Here is a 24,580-nt window from a genome sequence, read left to right on the forward strand (position 1 = left end):
CTTCTGTTAAGAATGGGGGAGTGACCCTTGACCCTGCTCTGTCCTACCCCCGGCACATCTCCACTCTGATGATTCTTCCTGAGCTACACAACAGGTTCAACCGGGATAAGTGGCCAGTGATCGTCTCGCTGGCGGGGAAGTAAGGTCTGTGTCTCAGTGCTTGGAGAACCTGGCCAGCCTCACACACAGGCGACGCAGCAGTGAGCGTGTGTGCTAGTGCAGCTGTAGTGCAATAACAGGTAGGTTAGTGTCTGTGCTGCTGTGTCAGTTATATAAGTATGTGTACCTCAGAAACATTGATATTAGTATGGAGTTTAATAATAGTAGTGTATGTAGGTTACAATCTGTTAGTGTATCAGGCATGTCGCAAGAGTAATAATAATATTGAAGCTCTTGAAGAGAACAAGACTGTGTGTTCTCATGTGCAGATAATAAGCATCATCATAGTTACATGTTCCCCTCCCAGCTCTCTGTAAACGAGTCAGTTCTTTAAAAATAAAAAAGCTCTGCAAAGGCCTGCAGTGGGATACTCCGCTCGGAGGTTGCATTAAGAGCTGGTGCAGTGAACTTGTATGCTGTGAGGGAGCTGGTGGCTTTGACCTGCCTTCCCCCTTTCGTTCTCGTTTTCAGGGCTTGTGTACAGTTTTAAAAATTGGCTTTTCTGACTAAGGATTGCATTGGGTTTGTATGAGAGCTTTGTGGGAAGGATTGGAGTGACTTCTTTCCCTGGCAAGAGACGTGGAGACGGAATTGTCCCTCCAGGTTTTTACTGGCACTGGCTTTAGAGCAAAACTGTTTTTAATTGTCTTTGAAGTATGCATTCGACTTGATTGTCTTATTGGAATAATGGCCAATATGGAGGAAAATCAATGTGTAAACCCTCCTTGATAAATAATTTCTAGCAATCAATCTGAGAAACTGAATCCATGTGATTGTTGAATGGAGCTCTAGGCACCTGAATTGCATTAAAACTCCCGTTCAACAGCCAACATGCCACTTCACAGTGAATTTCTGGTTGCTGCAGGCTGCTTCGTGTCTATGCCAATGGAGAGCTGCAACCTTGAAGACAGAGGTTCGGAATATGTTGAGGGATTGACGCTTGTGCGTTTTATTTTTGATCCAGCAATGTCCCTAAAACCATATTTTGAAACAATTCTCTTTCTCAAATAAGCCCTGAAAAAACAATGACTAAACGAAGTTGCCTCCAACCACCTTCCCGCCTAGTAAGACCAGCTGATTGCATTCTGCCTTTGTAGTCATTCAAAAACCAATTAACCAATCACTGAACCCTCCAGCCACTCCTTCCTGTTTTAACTGACTGAATTTCTTTTTCACCCTTTGCCTGATCTGTACTGGACCGTAAATTCAACATAAGACTTTAGACTCAGACTTTATTCTTAATTGTACTATTTTCTTAATTAGCTATTTTCTTTCTGTTCTCAGTCTGAGCACACAGGATTCTCTTCAGTCTGTCTTTAAATTTATAAATAAGTTGTTGTTCCCTTCAGCCTCTCTAAACAACTCTTAATGTGCGCCAAATTAATGCTACAAAGACACCACTGTTAATTATATTTTACCTAAGGTTCCCATAATGAGCATTGTTTATTCGGTATGGGCTCAACTAGTTAAATTCCAATTATCTTAAGAGTAAGATCATTAGGATAGCTAATATTGTTTACTGAAGGCTTTCACAATAGGGTTTAATTGATTACATAGTGTTGTTTCTTTCAATACTTTTCAGGTTAATAAATATGACATTTCAGACTCTTCCTGTGGGTTAAAGACGCTGGTACCTAACTGAACCACAGCAACACAATGTCAAGCAGTTCCACAATCATACTGTCCTTCAACCTCAACTGCTTTTGAAATCGTTTCCACCTTCTTTTTGTCCGGGAACAATTGCACACAGTTTGAAGTGAACAAACACGATTAGTTCCCTGAAGGATTCACTAAAGTTAAGAAGAGCTTGAGTTGGAGGTAAAGCCACAACAGCCATTGTGTAGAGAGGACCGGTCCTGGGAGGCTCGGGTGAATGTTCTCTGGCCAGGCTCTTTCTTTTCAGTGTAATAAATTCAAGCTCCTCTTTGATTTCCAGTCCTCCCCTCCTACGCGTGGAGCTGCCCGTTGCCTTGCATTGGGATTTCAAACCTAATTGTTCTAATGCAGGGCTTTTAAGACCCATAACAAAAGCTTTTAGTGACACAGAGGTATTCAGCTCCACTGCGGTGCTGATACACCCTCGTCCACATTTAAAGGAAAGACCTCGGTGTTGTTGTTATTATTATGAGTATGATTATTGATTGATCCGCTCATGGTGCCTACCTGTGCGAGATCTGGCCTGTATTATTCATTCGTGCACTTTCCCATTTCCCCTCGCACGGCTGCATTAGCCCTTCAGACAGAATTGTACTGATGTCAGTTCATGTGTCCAAGGCTGGAGCCGGCTTTGTCAAAGTGAATTCCAGACAGCTGACCCTCGAACAGGCCTCTACCTGTGTCTGATCGCCTGTGAGTCACTACACCCTCCGACGCGGTCTGTTCGCTAAGAGCCACACGGGACACATGTTCTTTGTGGCTCTTTTCCCCTCCCATTCAGCCTGGTTTCATATGGACCGCAGATGGACCATAACAGAAATCCAGGACATTCAGATCAGCTTTAGATCAGATCAGTCTTCAACCCCAATCCCGGAGAACCCCATCCAATTATAAAGACTCGGGGACATTTAATTTGGATCCACTAAATATTATCGTTATCCTCAATTTCATTCATCCCTCAAGGATCAGAGTTGCCTTCATTGATCCAGTGATTTTCTGTGCTGATCAATATTTAACACCTGCGCCTTTTCTTTAGAAATGAAGAAAGTGGTTATGATCTCGCCTCATTGTTTGTATGTAGCCAGTACCTGATGCGATAATGACTCTACTTAAGAGTCTCTTTGAAGTCTTTCTTAGGCCTGGCTTGATTGAAACACATGTGAGGTTTTGAATTTATGATCAGATTTTGAGTGGCCAGTAGACACTAAAGAAGAACTAAAGAAGCAATTGGCCCTGGTGTTTTTTTTTCCCATTTTGCCTTGATGCAGCCTAATCTGTGAAGTGATTTAATTGCAGGGGAGGAAAGGTCAAAATACTGCAGAAGAAATTGGAAAAGACAACAACTTCTAATACATTCTGAAAGTGTATTGAACTGAAACTGGAAAACAACACTTTCAGTTGCGATTTTTCATGTACGTTCACGAAACAAAACCTTACCAAACCAACACAGGGAGATGAGAAAAAGGTGACAAATGACAGGAGTCCATTTGGCTCATATTGATTGTTCGGTTGCTAGTCGCTTAATGATCTAAAGTAGGGGTTTTCAAACCGGTCCTGGAGTACCCCCTGCCCTGCTGGTTTTTGTTCCAACCTAGGTCTTAATTATGTAATTGAATGGTATAGTGCTTTGTTAATTAGGTAAATTAAGGATCCAAATAAGCAATTAAGACCTCAGTTGGAACACAAAAACCAGCAGGGCAGGGGGTACTCCAGGACCGGTTTGAAAACCCCTACTTTAGATCATTAAGCGACTAGCAACCTTACAATCAATATGAGCCAAATGGTCCAGGTTTTTCTCTTTGAAGTATGTCTGGGAATCCGCCATAACAGTGTGACTGGATACCTTGTTTCAGCCTCCCACTAATCTTGGTGTAAAGAAATGCCTCCTACTTTCTATCTTTGATGGATTTCATCTTCCTTTTCCCTGCTTTCTCTGTCGCTTGTGAATGAGATTGTGGCCTCTGGATGTGTTAGGTCCTCAACACTTGCCTTAATCCCTTCTTTTCCAGCAAACAGAAAATACGCAGAACAACGCAATCCAGACAATTGATGTCCTGCAGGCTTATTGCCAGGGTTTTGTGCTGCATTAGCTGTAGCAGGAGGGCTAAGCATGACATTGCCGGTTTGCAAGATCATAGTGCTTCTGTCATTTGTGCTGGAAGACCGAAACTCAGCTTGGGTTAAGTCTTCAGGCATCATTGAGAAAATTGGCTGCTTTGCTTAACGGCCCTGTTTTGCCGCTTGGCCTATCTTGCAAGGGGCTTGTTACGGGAGATGCATTATGCCAGGCCGGTTAGTGCTTGTCAAAACCCAAAGGTGAGCTATTCGTTTTCAGGGGGGAGGGCTTCTCACAGTTGTAATTCACCGAAGGAGTGAGGGAGGGCTGCGGTTTCATTGATAAGACGGGAAGAGAAATTAGCTGAATGGAGTGCCGTCTTTCGCTTCAGTTAATAGACAGCGGTGAATTGAAGTCGCAACCTATATCTTCTGCATACTTTAAGAAATGTTTAATGGTCAAATGTTTGAAAGCAAGATGTGAAGTATACTCTGCTTGCGAGGAGAGTATTATTGCTGCTTCCTCTCTCTTCTCTCAGGGTCACTAATATCCGTCCGTGCACAAACAGATATCTGCGTCTGTTTTATATAATTATGGTATGGACGGCTGAACAGACTGTCTGAGGAGGGGACTGGCGGCCCATCATGTGCTGCTTTTACCAGGAAAGCATCTGGAAAGATTGTGTCCCGTCTGATATATATATAGGGGGATTGTTTATTAAATATGTTGTTTTCTCTCAGTAACTAAAGCTTAATTGTTCAGGTTATGTAAACACTTTAAATGAGCAATTGATCCCCTAAATGTAAAAGGTACCATCATGTTTCACTGAATCAGTGACACAGTGAGAAGTTGTATTGCTTGCATTTTAAACGGCTCACATTTGCTTTCTTCTAGTTAGGTCAAAACAAGATTGGAAGTGCAGTCTTTCCCCAAATAGATGTAGTACTTCAAACATGACCCTTTTCCTGCTAATGCAAGCATATTCTCTCTGTTCCTACCCTCCCCCCCTCCCCAAATGAAAGTGTTTTCCCGACAACTAAATAAATTAAGTTACTGGCAGCTTCCCTGCCCAATATCATGCGTTTCTAGGCCATTGTTGATTATTTTGGTGCAACATTCTAGTATGTTGTTACATTAAGATCATTCTTTTAAAGTGTTGGAAAGGGAAACATGATACTATTCCACTCGGAGATCTACGATATTTCACATTCAGGCACTCTGAGTTATTTTATCAGGTAAGATACACCCTCCCCAGTGATACAGCTGGGAAAAGACACATTTCAAAATATAAGTGCAAACACTACAAAAGAGTAGAGAGATATATATTTATAGATGTAGACCCTGACTGCTATAACCTGAGAAGGAGTGGACAGTACCCTTATTCCCTCTATTTGATATAAAGTGCTTTGAGTATCTGAAATGCATTGACAAGCGAGGGAACTAGTTTCTCGGAAGGTGGCTGTACAATACTGAAAGTGTCCTTGGCCAACCACTGGGAAATTCAAAAAAACAAACAAACAAAAACAACAACAGATCCCTGCCTCCCTGACTCTATTCGAGCCCAGACAATTCACAGCTCACAGGAAAATTGGTTTGATATAACCTAGCATGACAATCTGGGATGGAGAAAACAAAGCAGGTTCTTGAATCTTCCTGTTTTTGGTGAAAGGTGCTCTTGTGCGCTCTCTCCACCTCCCAGAGTTACGAGTGCTGCCTGCGACTCCCTGCGTCTCCTCTATTCGCTTGGTACTGGCAGCCCAGATTGTTCTGACAGACTACTTAATTCGAGATGGAGTGCAGCGCTTCGTCTACAAGGAAAGTGCTTCAGACGCCTGTTCTGATCTCTGTGTTTATGTATTTATTTTTAAACCTGTACTGTGAGTGTTTTTATTGAAGCTTGTCTGGTTTCCCTGGTTTTATATGGCTGGCCTTCAGACACTTGAGCGAAGATTTAGTTGAGGTCAGAACCTCTATTCCGTAAGAGCAGTCCAGTTTTATAGGACACCCCTAAAATCACTAGTTTCTAAAAGCTGGAAATGCATATTAGATATTGATTCATTGAGTCACTTGATCAATGAAGAAAACTCTACTTCTGGAGGATATTGGGGTGTTTGTTTGTTCCCAATGATCTTGACATGACTAGATTGACCAAAGAGAGTCAACAGCTTGTGTAGATGTAATTTGATGTTGATGTTGTAACTCTTGTAATATTGCATTATTGTAAATTAATATAAGGTGCATTATTAAGGTGTCTGCTAAATAACTTGTTGGTGTTAGTAGCAGTAGTAGTATACGAGTTACACTGCAGTCTTATAACTTTCCACCAATAAGGTGGCATAAGTGAAGCCAGCCAGTCTATGGTAAACGACACTCTAAAATGCTGTTGTACAGTCTTATTTTTACAAATATGCCACATATTATGGTGCCTTTCAATCAAAATGGCAGGAAAGCTCCCTCTGTGGGCTGCGAGTAGATTGAAGACCTCATCTGAGTTCTGGTTAATTAAGTCATATTGCTTTTGTAGTTTGTGTGCAGATACTTAAAGGGTCTGTGGTTTTTTTTGTGGGTGTGTGTATTTGTTTTACTCCCAATTTCAGCCTCCAGTGGCAGTTCTGTAAAATTACTTTTCATTGTGTCTTCTGGTTTTTGGTCAATCGCAGCTTTCAGCTACTTAATTGGTCTCATTACATGATTAAGAGGCTACATTTAACACTTCACTCTGGGCTCCAGGATGTTCTGTGGTTACTTTATCTTGAGTTAGCAGCGAACTTTAATCCAGTGGCTGTAACACATGAAATGTTAGTATCTAAATAAGCACAACTGACTCCAGTTGGAACCAAACCCAGAAGACAGCTGTGGCCCTCGAGGAACTCAGATTGTCACTCCTCTCCGATCCCTCCACTGTCCAAAAACTGCTGCTGTTGGAAGATTGGGTCTTTTTCCACCTGTAGTAGTCCTGTAGTAACAACTGATGACTCTACAACATGCCTTATTTCAGAATACAACTGAAATCGGTGCAGCGCCTCGCCAATATGAAATGAACACCCAGAGATCAGATACAATCAGGACAAAACAGAAGAAAAGGTGAAATCATTAAATCACGTTAGTACCGGGCACTCAGAATGGGGTACAATGTCTTAACTTGAGGACACAAGCAGTTGCTTTCTGAATCCCAGCATGGTCAGGATTAAGTGAGAGTCACCCGACTCAAAGTGTTTAAGAAAAAGATCTCAAGATTTTCTCGTGAGCTTGAATATCTTTAGCACTCAGATGTATTTTTGTGTTCCATATTTCCTGTAACTCATTGTGTTTGGTAATCCTGAATATTGACTGAATGATGTATTATTTATTGTGAGTCTGACGGTTCCAAAGCTGAAAATACTAAGATGAAGCCAGGAGGGTGGGCTGACTGTTCGTGGCCAGGATTTGAAGGCAAAAACTGATTCTATCTTCCACTTGCACATCGAGCAGGAACATTTGCCTGTGTGGAGAGCAAGGTCTAATCTTGGAAGCTGTCTCTTGGCTCCACCCCCCCTTCATCCCGACTGCCTTTGAAATGCCAGGGTCTGGTAATGTTTTATTGATAAATCCAATGCTTGCTCTACCTGCTCCCTCTCCATTATTCATGGCGTGCCCACATTAAGAGCAAGCCAGTCGGAGCCGGCTAATTGAAGGGGCACTGGTTCAGAGTGCACGCGGTTTTATGAATGAATATTGCCACCGAATTGATGTCCTTGAGTCGCTGTGCCCAGATTCCTCCGGGCGGCTACCCTTTGCCGACCTGCAGCTGTAGATTTCCAGACCCCGAAGCTGTCCGCCCGGCCTTGCTTTGTCATCTGATTTCACATCATGGATGGGTGCAACAGAACACAAGCCCACTTCTCCCTATTCAATGCCCCCATTCAATCCCTCACTCATTCATAAAGAGATCACCTTTCTTGGGCATTGTACCACCAGACAAATGCACAGCCCAACTGTTAACATAGAAATACAGTAATATGCCCACTTGTGCGCTGCTGCACTGTGCATAGGGAAAGTGAGAGAGATTGTGTTCAGAGGGGACGGGGAAAACTTAAGGCAGGGCTGGAAACAGAAGCAACACAATCTTAATACGAATAAGAAATAGTGGTTTTATTAATGATTTAGTTGTTTTTTTCTTCAGAAACACTGTTTTGTTGACCTTTAACATAGGAAATTCTGCCCCAATTACCTCCCCTCCTCAACCTAGCAGACTGATTATGTAAGAGGAATAGTATTCATAAATAAGCCCTTTCTAATTAAGTGTTGATTTGGGCAAATTTGACAGATACCTCTAGGATAACAATTTATTGATCTTACAAATGCATAACAGAGGTAACATAAAATGAATTTCTTTTATCACGGGTAAAAAAAGATTGATGCGTTTCCATTCTTATCCTAGCAGTCTCAGTGAAGAAGCTGAACTGAATCATATACAATGTGAATCTAAAAACTTATTTCCTCATCCTCATCCTCGCCTGTACAGCAGTCACACATTTACCTTCTCACTAGACAACTAGAACCCCCAATTGCATATTATTGCACATCTACAATTGCAAACAATGTTTCTTCGCGTCTAATACCTTTTTAAAAGCCCCATGCTATTCAATCACCTGTTGCTAAGAGTACCTTTAATCATCCCATTATCATGGAATAGAAAGTGGAAGTGTGATATCATTGCATGCATTAAAGTAATCAGTATAATTTAACAATCAATAATGTATCTTGAGACTTGTATAGGATTGTTAGTGGGTTTTGTTTACCCTATCCTCTACTGAAGCTATTCAACGTGCACACAGCTGGATTTGGTTCCAGTCCATAGCCATAAAATATAAGAATGGGATCCACCATCTTTAACCTCGTATTTACCTATTTATAACACTGGGTCTTTCTTCCGCTCGCTGGCATATTGGAGTTCATCATAAATTCATCTGCAGCAGAGAATTGGAATGTGTTTTGGTCATTTGAAGAATCAAACCACACAAAGAGAAAAATGTGTGCTCTCTGTCTTGTCTATGTGCAACTGATACAGAGCTGGATTACTTTCTCTTGGGGTTTTTAATCTCTCTGTATTATCTGTTTTTAGGATGCTGGCTACTCTGTCATACACAAACACACACACATATATATATATGTATATCCTTTTCATTTTTTGAATATCTGTTTGTTACAATGGGAAATTGCTTTCTTTGTAATCACTATTCATATTCAACACAGACTCGATACACAGAATATTGACAGCAACAACTGTAACGCTTAATTTGTGTATGACTCGTTTAAAAAAAACATTTGACAGAATGGTACAAGTAAGATAAAAAAACAACACCACACAATTCATTTGACAAGCGGAAAGCAAGAGTAGAAGAGAAGAGTTGCAAGTATTTATTTTTTTACAAATGAGTTTGTAGCAAATTAATGATGATGATATTGGGCAAAAGGTAATTGAATGTATATATTATAGATAGATAGATACCATCTATAAAGAAGAGTCAATACTGCAACCAAGAAGCAATTCTTAAAAATCAAACAAAACTAAAATAAATCTTTATTTTAATATAAAGATTACCATAAACATTTTTTTTTTATCACAAAAATCTGTTTTGACAAATCATTTTATTCATGAGCAAAATTACAGTATCTCCGAATATCAGCAGATTTGTTTTGTGATCAGTGAGACTACTGCAGCTTACATTGTGACCTAAATAAAACAAGTTTTGTGAAGAATTTAGTTTGAACGTGAAATGAAAATATATCATTACACGTATGTTATGGGTACAGCTACCTACAGGGACTAATAAAACTATAATATTTCACAGCCCTTTAACCTGCTTTTAAAATCCTACCTGACAGTAAAGCAACAGTTCACAGTATTGCACTTTTATTCTGATTGTCGGGTTCTGTAAACTGAAAGGCATTCATTGAAACGTGACGCCTTTGCTGAGATTATCGTAGCTGCTTAATTACCCAGTGCCACGAGCAGGTGACACTGATCATCTGGTCACTCCTCCAATCAGACCGAGTGAACGTCTGATCAGTGTTATTGATTTGATAAGGGGAGTAATTGCACATTAGCTTTTAAGTACCGTACTATTTATATTTAATCAACAGAAAATTAATAGTGACTTACTTGTTAACACCTCCACACAACATAGCATAAGTCATTCAGAGGAATACTTGACAGTATTAGTATTATTAGTATTATGAATAATATTATTATTAATATTACTGCTACTGATTGTTGTTGTCGTGCAGGGTTATCAATATAGGAAAGGTCAATGAAAATACAATCACACTCACACTGACATACCATCCACTCCTATTTTAGGCATAAGAAACAAGTCAGATAACTCACAATACACACATTATTGAACACAAACCAAGTCAATCGTGAGGTAACATTACAGACAGTGCAGTTAAAAACACACAAGTTAAACAAGGAGTGTTTAGGGGCTGTGTTTGCCCATCTATTCCCATTGGTTTCCATCAGCTAATCCGTCACAAAATGTCATCCTTGAAGTATTTCAGGGAATCGGGTTCAAGAAGCTCAATTAATTCCAGACACCAACAACTCTTAGTGCAAACAAAGCGCCTCCTGCTTTCAGTCTTAATTCATCTGAAGGTAACATATCGATATCCTCGGGTCCGTACACTGTTCAACTTGAGGTCTATAACCTCCATTTTGAAAACCTGAATTAAAGTCCTGTTTGAGGCTCAAGTGATTAAGTTGCTTTATTAATCAACTGAACAGTATTTGTGTGTGTGTTGGGGACGGGGAGGGTATACTCAGTAGTAGTGAGATTGTGTACCGATTGTGTATTTCCTTTTATGACCTTCAATTATTCAATTAAAGGAGCAGGACTAGGGATTGATAGGTCCTCTTCAGCTAAAACAACATCTGCAATTCAATTAGGCAAGTTACAGATCATGTTCATTGACAGTTTCACTTAGAAAAGTGTACTTTCTTTGAAAACCATTCACTTGGAAAAGGATATTTTCTTTAAAAGTCAGCTGAACAGTATTTGTAATTTATTGATATAGATTAAGGCAATGATCATTAAACATAGATGTAGTATAGTTGCCAGTTTGCCTCTTCCAATTCAGAACTGCCCATGTGATACTGACGGCTAATGGCGTATAGCATTGGATTGATTACTGAACGTCTGTCCAGTGCAGAATCGGGCCTGAAACTGTTTCTATTGCCTTTGCTACCAATGCAATGCTTCCTTCTTCCCCCTTGATCTGTCTGCATGTTGCTGAACCACAGAGGGCCTTGTGTTTCGAGACAAATAAAGAGCTTCCAAACCACGGCGCAGGCAGATGCTCCCCTCATGGACGGCATCCTGTGTTGTCGTTGTTCTGTTACAAAGAGCAGCCTCTTGTGATTCCAGCTCGCCTCGGCTCAGGTCGCTACAGACAGTATCCGTAAGGCCCCGGGGCTTGTGGGGAGGAATCAGCAGCGATTTCATCTCCCTACATTAGGTAGGAAAGATGTGAAAACTCCTCGGGAAAGTCAAGGAATACCAAATGAAGTGGGGGAGGGGAAGCGAAGTGAAGTGCAATTATTCAGGAGGTTTTATTGCAGTGCTCTCTTGGAAGAAGCCAAAGTTCTATACCAAACCTTTGAAACATTGCTCCCCTGCAAGCGATCACAGGGCAAAGGTAAAAGACAGGAGCTTACCATCTCTTTAATAAGGTCGTCCCCCCTACCTACACTCCACGGTCATTGCTTTAGAGACTAATATTTATTTTGATAGATGGTGTGAAAGCCATTGTTGGTTGTCTTCAACAATTCTCAATTCATAAAGTCTCACAAATCAGTATTCTGAACACCCTTCAGCCCTGCTAGACCAGAATTCAATTTCAGGAGAAGCTACACAGCTAACTGGACGAGGCCCTCCAGGACCAGGGTTTGAAGACCACTGATCCTTAACTACCTGATTTTGAGAGGTGGGTAATTGTTATACTCTTGCGGTCGTCTCTTAATAGCACGGCTAAGGCCAGCAAGGGGAGAGGATGATGCCCCGGTAGTATATTGATGTTTTGGACCGCTTAACTGCGCCTGTAGTTCCTTCTACGGCCTTCCGTGATTAAATTAAAGGAGCTGGAATAGGGATTGATGAGTCCTCTTGGGCTAAAATTAACATCTGCAATGAAATTAGGCAGGCTACAGAAAATGTCCGTTGACAGTTTCACTTAGAAAAACATACAGGAGGGACAGTGGTTAAGAGTTGCGCAGTCGTTGGGATTACTGAAGGCTTCTCTGTGCACAATCCCACAGTTCAAAAGCGGCAAGAAACTGTCACCTAGCAGGATAAGACTTTAGGACCATGCAGCTGGTTTTCGCTGCATGCTTGCCGAATCACTCATTTTATTTGTTTCTACTGCTTTGCACTTTTCTTTGCTGTACCCCACTATTACTCTTGGTATCATCACATAACTCCTGAAGTGAAGAGCCTCGTTCAAAGGTATGACAGCTTTCAGTTTGTTTTTAAATAAAGAGATCAGTGATTGAGCACCAGGATTTTAAATGGGAAAGAGATCTCTCTGTCTCTCTCTCTTGATTTCAATGTGTCTTTACTTGACTTTGGTTTTCTTTTTCTACAGTGCCTTTAGTGTCAATCATTTTTTGCTTTTTCTCATGCATACTGTCTTCCATTATTGTTGCTGCTGTTGTTGCTGTGCCATTGTCTGCACAATGAACCCAATACTACAGAGGCTGCCATATTTGCATAGTCTATTTACATTCAGATTTACTTTACCCGTTTTCTTAGAAAGAACGGTTCATAAATAGCACTTAGGCAAAGAAAGAAAAGTACTTTTGACATCGGCAACCATTGTTGCTGTCTTAAAACTACAGTCAACTCCATCTGCGTTTACTTTACATGATTGTATGACTGTTTTACTGTGGTTGCTCTGATACAAGTTATCCTGGGATTGTTTTAGTACTCATTTTCTGTAGTTACAAGCTATTGAAAAACAAAATGATGAGCGTTTTCTACAGCTTTGCTTCACTTACTTGCTGAAATGGTTTTAACAGTATTTCATTTCATTGCTATAATTTGTGTGATAGGCGCCACCTGTTTTTTTTTTCTTCCCTTCTTTTTTTGTGTGCACTGCCCTTATTTGAATGTAGCACTGGATCCATACAATACATATGTGCAGGAAGAAAATTAGGTTTGGACACTTTGGGTCACAATGCAAGTGTGCTGTGCTGTGAGCGGATGCTATGTGACAGCTTAGAAGCATCCTGTAAATAATTCAAATGATACATGCCGAGGCTTCTATAACTCGTCTCCTCGCTCGGCGAAGCATTCAAAAAAGGGAGGAAAAAAAGAGAGAAAAACACACATCCACAGCCATGATCGGTATGAAAGAGTCACACGGGCCGCTGAAACATGAAATGGTTTGATGCCAAGCGGTGCGACGGACAACAAGAGCGGCTCATCAAAACGCAACCAGTGCCATTTGTAAAATAATAACCACGATCAAATACAAATACCCCCTACATTGCGTGCGAAAGTCGCTTCAGAGGCGGAATTGCAGGTCTTTTTAATGAGAGCTGCTGCTCATACACGGGGGACAACAAAGTGATGGAGTCGAGCTGGGAATGGAGCGGGTCCCTCTCCCGGGCAGCCCCGCCGGCCCGCTCCCTCCTCCCGGGCAGCACGGCGGCGGCGGCTCTGCGGTGACGCGCTGCGGAGTCACGCAGGGGTGCGGGGATCCTGGCGGGCTGCGGGGGGCGGCGCATCTCTCGGATGCTGCTCCTTGCAGGAGGACCAGCGCGCAGAGCTCGTCTGGCTGCATCCGAGCAGCATGTAGACACCGCGTCCGCTGCTCCACTTCTGCTCCACTTCTGCTCAGCTAAAACAGGCATACTAATACCGCCTTCTGTGCATCCTGCTGTTGTTGTTGTCTTTGTGCCAGCAGGCGACAGAAGCGTGCGTTTTCTTCAATCCAGACTCTATCGCCATCATTTCTGTTACCTATTTATTTATTTATTTATTTATTTATTTATTTTTTAAATTGGAATTTCTTCTTTTTTCGCCACCACGTTCCCGTCTTTGGATCATGGCCTGGTAAGTCGATATACGTGCATTTGCTATTTTAAAAAGACCGATTTTAAAAGCACATATGTGTTTGTTGAGATATGTGTAAATAGGATCGATGCAACAATCGAGACGACTTCAATGTGAAATCATTTGACCAAATCCCAGATAAATACATGTAGACCCTTACTAGGATGAACGAAATTTAACACTGAAACACCTACTTTACAGCTGTATTGGTGCAGTGTAAATAACAATTATGATGATGATGATGATGATGATGATGATAATGATTATTATTAGTATGGAAAAATAAACACGGGTGATATGCACTTACATTTTTAAAACATTTGTATTCATCTCAAAACCATTCCCCCCATGCATAAGATTGATGCATAACTAGTTGTTTTTTCCCCCATTTTTAATCTGATACTTTTGATGGAGCGCATGAGACCGGTGCCGTGAAAAGCGCGGCTCTAACCTCTGCCGTGCAGTGCGTGATTTACTGGGATATTTCTATAATGCAACATCTGTAATGGGAACAGTGGGATTTGATCTTGAATGCAGGTGAGCAGGCATTGATGTGCGATGTGATTTGGCGGTGAAACGGGTACTTAGCCGACACCGTTAACCTTGTTCGGGACAACGATGGCAAACGACACGTTTGTAATTGAATGCATGTACATTTGCAAGGCCACTTCTGTGCATGCATGTGAGCATACATGACTGCGTTACTCGGAGGCGAGCGCGTCGATATGTCGAATGGCACTCGCTGCATATATGAAGCTGTAAACATGTAAACGGGGGGGGGTTAGATGGATACTTTTGTAGCTCGTAATAATATTGAAGCAAAGTCAGGCTCAGTGCAGTGCAGTGGTGCAGGCTGAGTGTTCGTGTGGAAGTGTTGGGGAGGAGGAGGAGGAGGAGGAGGAGAGGGGGTGGAGGTTAGTTTGTGAGGTGAACAATCCAGTGAAGGTTGTCTGTAAGGGCATATTATTCACATATGGGGGGGAATTAGTCGACAAGGTTACACCTGCTGTATTCACACCCCCTCCTTTCTCCGCTCCCTCCCCTCCTCTTCTCCCTTCCTCTCTCTATCGCTCCTCTGCTTTTGCTAATATATTGGTGCATTGCAATGTTTGTGGTAGTGGGGAGTTTTTTTCCCCCTTTTCTCTCTCTCTCTCTCTCTCTCTCTCTCTCTCTCTCTCGAGTTAACTGCAAGGTAGGGGGAGGGCTGTTCGCTCGGAGACAACCGAACTTGATAGGCACGCATTTGGCATTCCCGGGCCGCCGATTGGCCGGGGCGGCACGGCTGCTCCTGAAGACCCGTGCTGCCATTGGCTCTCGCTCCCTTACTGGGCGGGACCAGGCTCGGTTGGCGTGTCAAGGATGTTCGTGGCTCTCCAATGACATAAAAAAAATCACGGGGGATTGTGGATTGCAGCAGAGGAGCCGTGTGCTCGATTCAGGGGCATTGTAAGGGCATTCTGTGGAAGAAACGCGGTTTTAAGGAAAAAGCTTCATTTAGGAAGGGAGTGTAACCGTTTTTTTAACCAATACGCTACAATGATGCCCTTGATGATGCCGCTGTGGTGTCAAAGTAGCCATAGCAGACAATTCCCCGTGCAATTAGTCGGTCGAATGCGGTGCATTGTACTTCCACTCATTAAATACTGTTTACTGACACATACACCCGCTGTTTGCCCATTTAAAGTGTTGTGCATGAGCCGCATGACTTATTTAATCATTTAATGGCCTATATTTGTCCTGGGTGAATGCATATGCAGGTGCAAACGAATATATGAAATGTATTAGCTTTCATCATCATTGTTTGTTTTTATGTGTGTTTAATCCCATGCATTTGGTCAGTGCCTCATGCTTAACGTTAAAATGGTCCCTTCATGTATGTATTTATTGAGTCTGATGTCACGCTGCGCAGCCTGTGCCTGAACTGCTCTGCTTAGAGATGTTTCTCCCCAGTAATAAAGCTCAGACAGAGGTGTCCTACTTAGTTAGTAACGTCCCAGTTAATACTTCATAGACGGGGGGGAAGGAAAGAGAGCCGCCAGGTGACCTGATCCGAATGGGACAGGGAGCTAGCAGCCGATTTTAGCACCTCTACCTATCAGCGCCCTTCAGTATGCACCAATGAGACTCTCTCTATGAACGATGAATGGTGCACAGTCGCATAGTGAAACACACAAGCCTAAAACGACATCCTTCAAGTCTTTTTTGTCGTCTTTAACCTGTTGTCTACGTCGGATTCCTGTGCTGCAGCGCTCCCTCCCTCCCCCACAATGCACTTCGTGTACATTAGCGCCGAGCTCTGATACTCGGAGATGGACGGCGAGCAAACATGTGTCCCTGCAAACCTGCAGCCCTGATGCCTCTGCGGTTGTCATCGGGTGCACCTGGGCTAACATGTGATCACAGATGTTTGTAAACCCCACCACAACAGCTAGAGAGTGACATTGTTACAAAAAAGCAAATCCACCGATTTTAATCAGAAGCAATGTATGACATGAGGTTTGAATGTCTGTTTTTTGTGATACACCCACTTGGCTCAGGCAACACACTTTAACAGCCTGCCTCTGTTACTGCAGGTTAAGAGAGAGGGTGCTTCTAAAGTTAGATGCCCTATTAAAAAAACGGAGGGTGAAATCCGTGCACTGTGGAGCAATGAAATCTGGTCCACTGCAGATGGGGCCACGGGCAACTCGGTGCCACGGACAGGGACGAGAAGCAGCAGACGGCTGCTCATCATGACCGTTGTGTTTGTGTCTCTGGCGTGGGAGTGTGAGGGAGTGGGTACGGAGTTGTGTAAAGCTGTTCGGAGTTCGAGATGGTGATATGATGTTAGTTGTCATGTTCCCTTTGGTCCTGTTTCTAAGTGTTCAACGTTTCTTTGCTCTGCCATGCACAGTTGTATATCTTATATATATATATATAAATGTACACATTTGTTAAGATATTCTTTGGTTTTGCACATTGCATCATAAAAACAGACAACTCAAAGTCACTGTTTTCAATTCCCTCCAGGCGCTAAAAAGTTCTGGGTGTACTGCATCTCGAGTCAACAGTGTCAGAGCTATTCCACTGCAGTATGAGAAGCTGTTTAATGTAATTTAGTAATTGAGCTCCAGCTCAAAGCAGAAGACACTGCCGCTCCTCCAGGAACTGGGATTGACACCTGTATTATAAAGGGAAGTCAGAAAGACAGGCTTCTACATCTAGGTGGCTCAAAATACTATTTTCTACTTTCCACATAATTTGAATAAACAGACCTTAGATCAAGACAGCAAAGGTATGCAAATTATATATTTTTTAACAGCGGAGAAATCTCAAGCCAGACAAACTAAAAAGGCTCGTACGCTGGAGAGAGTTGTATTCATCAGTGGTACACGGGTGAATTACAGAGACTTTCTTTTTCACTCAAGGCTGAAAGATTAGTTAGTACAGCAAATAGCAGAGGTAACAACTGGGGATAGTACTGGATGTACTAGGAGTTATTGGGTTATTGAGAATTACCAGGGAGAAAAGTGTCAGTCTGAGAAGCTAATCCTTTCAAATGTTAGCGTATTTCTCTTTGTGGTTGGTAGTCTAAATGTAGTGTTAAATGTGGCTGCTTGCTACAATGAGCTATAATTCTCATTTTCATGTTATTTTTTTTATCTAACATCATAGCAGTAAACAACTGTCTCAGACTAACTTTAAATGAATTCCAAGTCATCATAAACACACAAACGCACACACGCACACACGCACACACACACACACACACACACACACACACACACACACACACACACACACACAACTCCTGTTGCTTTCAATCTGGCTTCAAGTTGTGCAAGTGACAGATCTGCCAAATCAGCAGCAAACAGACAGTGATAATAAGAGGATGTGACGAGTCTCATTCCTCACACACCTTGCTTATTGTGTTTCTACAGTTTAAACGCAGCCAGTAGGGCAGCAAGAACTAGCACTGACCTGTACACTGTGTCCCCACATATTGACTACCTTCTATGAGTTCATTTCTCAGAGAGACTCAAGTATTGCTCCCCATGGTCATTGAATAGCTCCTCTTTAATGGAAATACAGTTAACTCTCATGGTAGCTAATTGTGTAGATTTGGTTTGCTGCTCACAATATGAATAGTCCGAGAACACAAGAAAGACAGCCACAACAAAACAGAAACGGTTGAGTGATGTGATGCACCGTCGTGACTTTCAAAAACGTATGTCAAAAACTACTTTTTGGAGAGCCCCAGTGCCTCCTGTTTTTTGGTTATATGCAAACTGTTAACTGCTCAATTTATTCAACTATTGGGCTTAATTAGTCACAGCGACTGATGATTTACAGAGACCCATAAAAGCTGCAGGTGTTTGACAGGCCAGGAACAGGGATGTCCACCAGTGAGCTAGGAAGCGGATATTGTGGCAGAAACAGCAACAGAAAGACACTTGGGGGGGGGGGAAGAAAAATGAATCGCTTTGCAAAATCCCACACTTTTCAATATATTAAATAAAATGAGCATAGTTCTAATGTTTTCTCGCAAGAGTTCAACATCTTGATAGGTATTCAATTAGTGTGTGCATTGAGGCCTATCAGACTTGGAGCAGCAGCCGTTCTCATTATTACAAGTGAAAATGCTTGTTTGATTCCCACCTTTACATCGCCAGCAGACTGTGCATATTTAAAGCTGAACCCCCTGAATTGGAAAGTCTATTTAAAGGCTTGACGTGATACAGCAGACAGCATTGTATGTTAAATTAATCTGGGATGCAATTTAAACTCCAAACCAGCCGTTTACTCTTGCTGTCTCAACGCTCCACTTCAAAAAAAATCACTCGGTAGCTTAGGTTTTGTAGTTATTATATTGTGAACCCACTGAGAATTTCTCGTAGTATTGTAGACAGCTATTAGAAAGTACATATATTGCACAGATGTCTTAGATAAAGCACTTTTTGTGGTGAATAATGATAATAATAGTTTTAGGGTGGTATCGAATTCTGAGGCATAAAATAGGTAGTGTTGTGGTGACTTCAGTAGAGAGAGAGATTCAGGGGCTGGAGTAATGCTGTGACATCACACAGACAGAGTTCAGGCCGTGAGATGACTGTTTCTCAGTGCTGACATTTATTAATATATTAAAAGGACCCTCAAGGAAACAATTTCTACAGAATCTTCATACAGATACAAAAATGGATTGGATTTATTTTGTGAAAGATTATTTTTTCCAATAAATACGATTCATTTGACCATTAAGGTGGAGGTAATGAATCGCACCGACAGTATCTTGAACCATAATCTGAATATAGTTCTTCTGCAGAGTGTTCGTAAGATAATCGGTCTTTGTCATAATGAAACACATGCTGCTCAACTGTGTAGGGAACAGAGCAGGACACATTTAAAGTACGGTCATAGTTTGCTTTTTGACATTGAACTGCTCCGTGGTGCAGATTGCAGAAGACAGTTGTTTGATTAGACCTTTACAAACAGTCTGCACGTTTCTTATCTGGTGATCAAACAATTATGCAGGTCATGATCACTTTCCAATAGTAGCTGTTTGTTCCTGATGTGACAGTGGATTTATACACTAGGTCAGTCTCTGTTGGACGTAGGTTGAACACACCACACACACCTGACACATCTGCAGCCCGCGCTCTGAATAGGACCGTCAGAGATAACCAGCCAGAAACCTGAAATGATAATAAATCATTAAGTGTGCATCAATCTTAATTTCCCTTTGCAAACTGTTTTTTAACACCTTGATTGTGTCATGGATTCAAGCTGCTTGTGAATGTTAAGATGGAGTCGGATTTTAACCTAGAAATGCAAGCTATCGTTGTATCTGGGGATCTATGCACAGGGATTTCTTTTCTAAATGCGAAATTGTCTAATAAGTGTTTGGTTAGGCTATCCCTATATCGTGTGGCACCATCTTATCTCAAGTGAAATCCTGATCTTTATTTTGTGTGAGGTGTTTGCTTTGAAACGTGTCTAAATAATATAAAAAACGAAGGGAGGGATTTATTTAGAGACTTGAATTCCAACCGATGCGGTGTGTCCCATAAAAAGGAATTGGATCATTACTGGGCATGTCTTGTGCTAATCTCATACACTTGATCTGAATTAAATAGCTGTATTTGTGTTAAATGCAGTCATCAACTAATCATGTTTTAATGAATGCTGTAAAATGTATGCAACGGAATACTGTAGTAGCTTCCCCTACTGTTTTTGGAGAAAATATTCATTTTTACCATTGTTGTTTACTACAGAATACACTGTTAAACTACAAATATCAGTGACAGATGCACAGTACTGTCAGGTTTAAAAGCGAGTCTTGGCTTTAGAAGAATCCCATTTGTACTGACTGAAGTCTTAGCAGTGGCTCCAAGTTCTCTGAGTTTCCACTAGCATTCAAATTCAGTTCATAGCTGTGAAGTCACACGCAAGGAGGATCTGAATTTACTCCTTCAAAATGTGGGCTTTTCACAAGGTGTTCAAATAAGCATTTCAGAACGATTACACTGTTTGTAGTATTACGGCACATTTCAGATAGTAAAATAAAAACATAAGGCGTGGTCATTTTATCTGCCATGATTTCGTTTTGAAAGTATTAATCTCAACAGGCGAAGATATTCAATCTCGAGTGTGCCAACACAGTGTGCACAAATTGTCCCCCCCCACCAAAGAGGAAAACTTGATCAATCCAAGTGAAGTAGCTATACTAAGATTTCTGTTTGACCTTGGTGTATAGACTTATAAACTTTCCTGGCTACTAAATATGTCAAACATTTTACTGCAGGTTAAGGCTGAGTACAGGCATGTTTCCTGTAAAAAGAAGCGAAGACCTTTGCTGTGTGAAGGACACTATTTATAGTTCTTTACTGGTCTTTGCGATGAAGGCTAAGCTCATCAAATTGTCAGAGTATTCTTTGTATATGTGAGAAATAATAAAAATAGCGTCCTCTACATTGTCAGTGTTGCACTTTTTTAACAGTATTGGATTTATTATTTTTGTTGCTGATTCTCATGTTGTGTGAGTTATTATTGTCATTGTAGTTTCTGTTGCACAGACTGAACCACGATTGACTAGTTTTACTACAGAATCATCAAGAAGCTTGGACAAAATTCACTGAAAACTAGGAAATATATCAATTTTAATATATTAAAAAGGCTTCTGGGCTACTGTAGTGTTTTTTGATTGAAATTCTATTTCATTTTCCTGGCAAAGATCTTTACTTATCAAGCCAACAGTCAATATCCTTTTTTCGTATGTCCCTTTTCTGGGAAAAAGTTATGTTATTGCAAGCACCCAGTTTCATCCAGTGCCTAGATCTAACCTGCAGCAAACTAAACAATTTCAGTCAGTCTTGTTATGGATTACACAATGGCTGTTACAAAGCAAAACACACAGTTAATCACCGTAAAAATCTCATGTATACATATAAGACAACAGTTGATTGAACTGAGCTATGAAGGGTGTGCAAACTTTGTGTAAAACTCAATAGAAAACAACGGTTTATACACCACTTCTGAACTCAGTTAACTTTAGTAGATATGTAGATGTAGATATAACTCCTGGGGAGACCCTGGCTTGTTTCAGACTCCGTTAACACTTTAGGTTAGTGCTTGCAAATTACACTTTCCATTGACAAACAACATTTGTCAAGTGTTAACCTATGGGAACAGCACACCATTAGTTAATAACAAACTGTTTCTTCTGTGGAGGTCGGCCAGTACCAGGTTAGACTAACACTCTGTTAATGCTTTCTTGATACGTACCAATTTATGAAGTGTCTCTACAAATCGCTTGTGACACTTTCAGTGGTCACCCCTTCGTTCGTATTGCCCGAGGGAGACGCCTAAATGCTGTCTGCTGTGTAGAGCGCGCCTGTATAGTAATACAAGGTAGTGAACATTGGGCGCCAATCCGTTCTGCATCGCGGCGTCTCAGTTCAGTTGAATTGGATCGGCAAATGCACACCAGGTCTCAAATCAGCACTGCCATCAAATCAAACGGGCATAATGTGCATTCCTATGAACACAGCACAGCCTGACTCCGGCAGTAAAGAGAGGAGGCTATATTTAGTGCAGAGCCAATTAACACCTTGCCTTTCGCACACATACATAATAAATTGGCTGTGGGTTACTTGTTATCTTATTTATTTCTTTATTTTTATTTTTTTATGAATAAAGCAGGGGAGGAAGCGAGGGAGGAAGGGAGGGAGGGAGAGATGCCGCAGTCTCCCAGATCACTTTCACTCGGAGGGATTTCTGTTCTTCTGCATAGCGCCATCTGATCCTTCCTCAGCTCTCGGGCTCGGCAAGGTCAGAGACGGCACAGTGCAGTGCAGTGCAGAGCAGTGCAGAGCCGTGCATTGGAGCGCCTGGCTGGAGCCAATGTGCTGAGACTGCAGTTCCCAGGCAAGAGCAAAGGGAGTCTGGAAGGCAGCAACACGTTTCGAGATCAGGTCCCCTCCAGTGGACCTTCAAGAGTGATGCCAATGTAAATAAGCTGCTTTTATAGAGAGACTGGAAATGAGAAAGAGACATCACGCTCCTTTGGCTGCAAGCGGCGAGAGCCTGCCAAAATCTAATCCAGGCGTTTCTTGGAGGATTCCAGGGTATTTTGTGCCATAACAGAAAAGAGAGGTTTTCAAAGGCCTCCAGTATAAGACTCCACCCATGGAGAGTGCAGGGTGTGTCCTATATCCCGGGCACAGCCACTGTCCCATACTGGTTTTATTGTTGCCAGCTCTAGCCAGGAGATGCCCGGGAGGGTGTTGTCCCAGGTGGGATGGGTCAGCCGGCCGATCCTCAGGATATCTGCACACCATCGCCTCCCCAGTGTCTCCTCGGGCCCCTGCAGCTTCCGGTTGTGGGTAGTTTCCTGATTGGTGCATAAGGTGGCACTGAGGAGCATTCTGGACTTGCAGTAGTGCAAATAGTGCAGGCTTTCGACAAGATGTGTTTTAGGGGGATATGTGGTTTGTTGCCTCTCTCCTGAGGAAGGGTGGAGTTGCAGCTGTGGTCTGGAGTGATTATCTGCAGATTCAAAATAATAATGATTGGAATTTGGAATAATAATAATTCTGAATTCTAAAAACAAGATGGAAATGTTTCAGTCCTAATTGTTTATAGATTTTCTTTTCTTTTCTGGATTTTAATATCATAGTCAAATTAGGATTTTGGTTGGTAACAATACTGCGTTGAGTTATAATGCCAAATTGACATTGTTGAGTTTTGAAGTACTGTATATATCGACCAATCAGTCTCTCCAAATAGATCTATTTTTGGGGTCCAAGCTTTTAATAGATTTGGTCTCATTAGGATAGAAAGTATTTTTCCTAAAATGTTTGAAAGTCTGTGGAGATTGCTATGCACTCAAGACAACAGACTTCTGAAAACGTCTTCTTGTGTGTTTGTGCTGCTGAAAGGCTTTATTACTGCTGTTTGATTGTGTGTTGCTCTGTCTGAAGTTACAGAGAAAAGGGGGGTAGAGCGGAGCTGAAGATTTGACATATAGTCAAAACATGCTCCGTTTGTTTAGCTAATACAAGATTCAACCTAAAGTAGATAATATGGGCAGAGAAATGCTTCTAGTTAGCAATGCTTTTTCTATAGGAAAAACTAGTTCTGGCTTGTCTAGAAATGATGAGCAGCAACACATGTAAATAGTTAGAGCTAGTGACACATTTCTGACCTGACACTTGGCAAATCAGTTTAGCACAACGATGCTGAAAAAAAAAAATCTACACAAACCTCTTGTCATGTTGATGTCACACGGACAAACCCAGTCACCCATCGGCGTAAATCTGCATCCCAGAACACTTCAATCAAACCGTAATATCCAATCAATAATATCTGAAGGTTATAGCAACCATTTATATCATGCACATTTTGTAGAAATAAAATGAAAAGCCCCCATTGAGGAGCTATTGACTTTCGATTGTCTGTGTTTGAGATAGCTGACTATTTATGAAGCCATTAGTTTGAATGCTATTCCATTAGTTTGTATCCTTTGGATCAGTTGAAACACATTATACACTTGTTGTTGTGGAATTATTATCATTTTTGTTATTATTATTTTTATTATCATTGATGTTGTTGTTGTTGACATTTATTCATTTGGCTAATGCCATTATCCAAGGCGACTTACAGTTAATCATTATGAAACATTATAAGCGTGCCGTTTACTGGAAAAAGGTTACATAATGTAATGCCGAACAGCACGGTCTAACGAACCGCAGGATACGGCGTCAGATCCAGCGTTTGCACAGTCAAGCAAAAAGATACAGCAGGACAGCACGGCCTCGTGTACACCGCACAAAGCAATTGCACTGCACACATGACCGGCCATGCACGCTTTAGCACTCGGCACGGGCCGCGCACATCCTGGGTCTGAGGCCCGGGCGCTGCAGTTGATCCAGGGCAGAAAGAGTGCCAGGGCCATCTGCAGCCCTCTCCCTTAGACAGAGAGAGGAAAAGAGCAATTTCGAATCTGTAGAAGGTCTTGAGTGGTTAAATGCTGAGAAGATCTATCCAAATGAAGGGAATCCCGCCTTTGTATGAATGCATGCATGTACGTATGTATGCATTTCACTCTGGCCGGTTAATAAGACACTTCCCAGTGCAT

Source organism: Amia ocellicauda, chromosome 7, assembly GCF_036373705.1.
Source record: "Amia ocellicauda isolate fAmiCal2 chromosome 7, fAmiCal2.hap1, whole genome shotgun sequence".
In the NCBI taxonomy this organism is placed as follows: domain Eukaryota; kingdom Metazoa; phylum Chordata; class Actinopteri; order Amiiformes; family Amiidae; genus Amia; species Amia ocellicauda.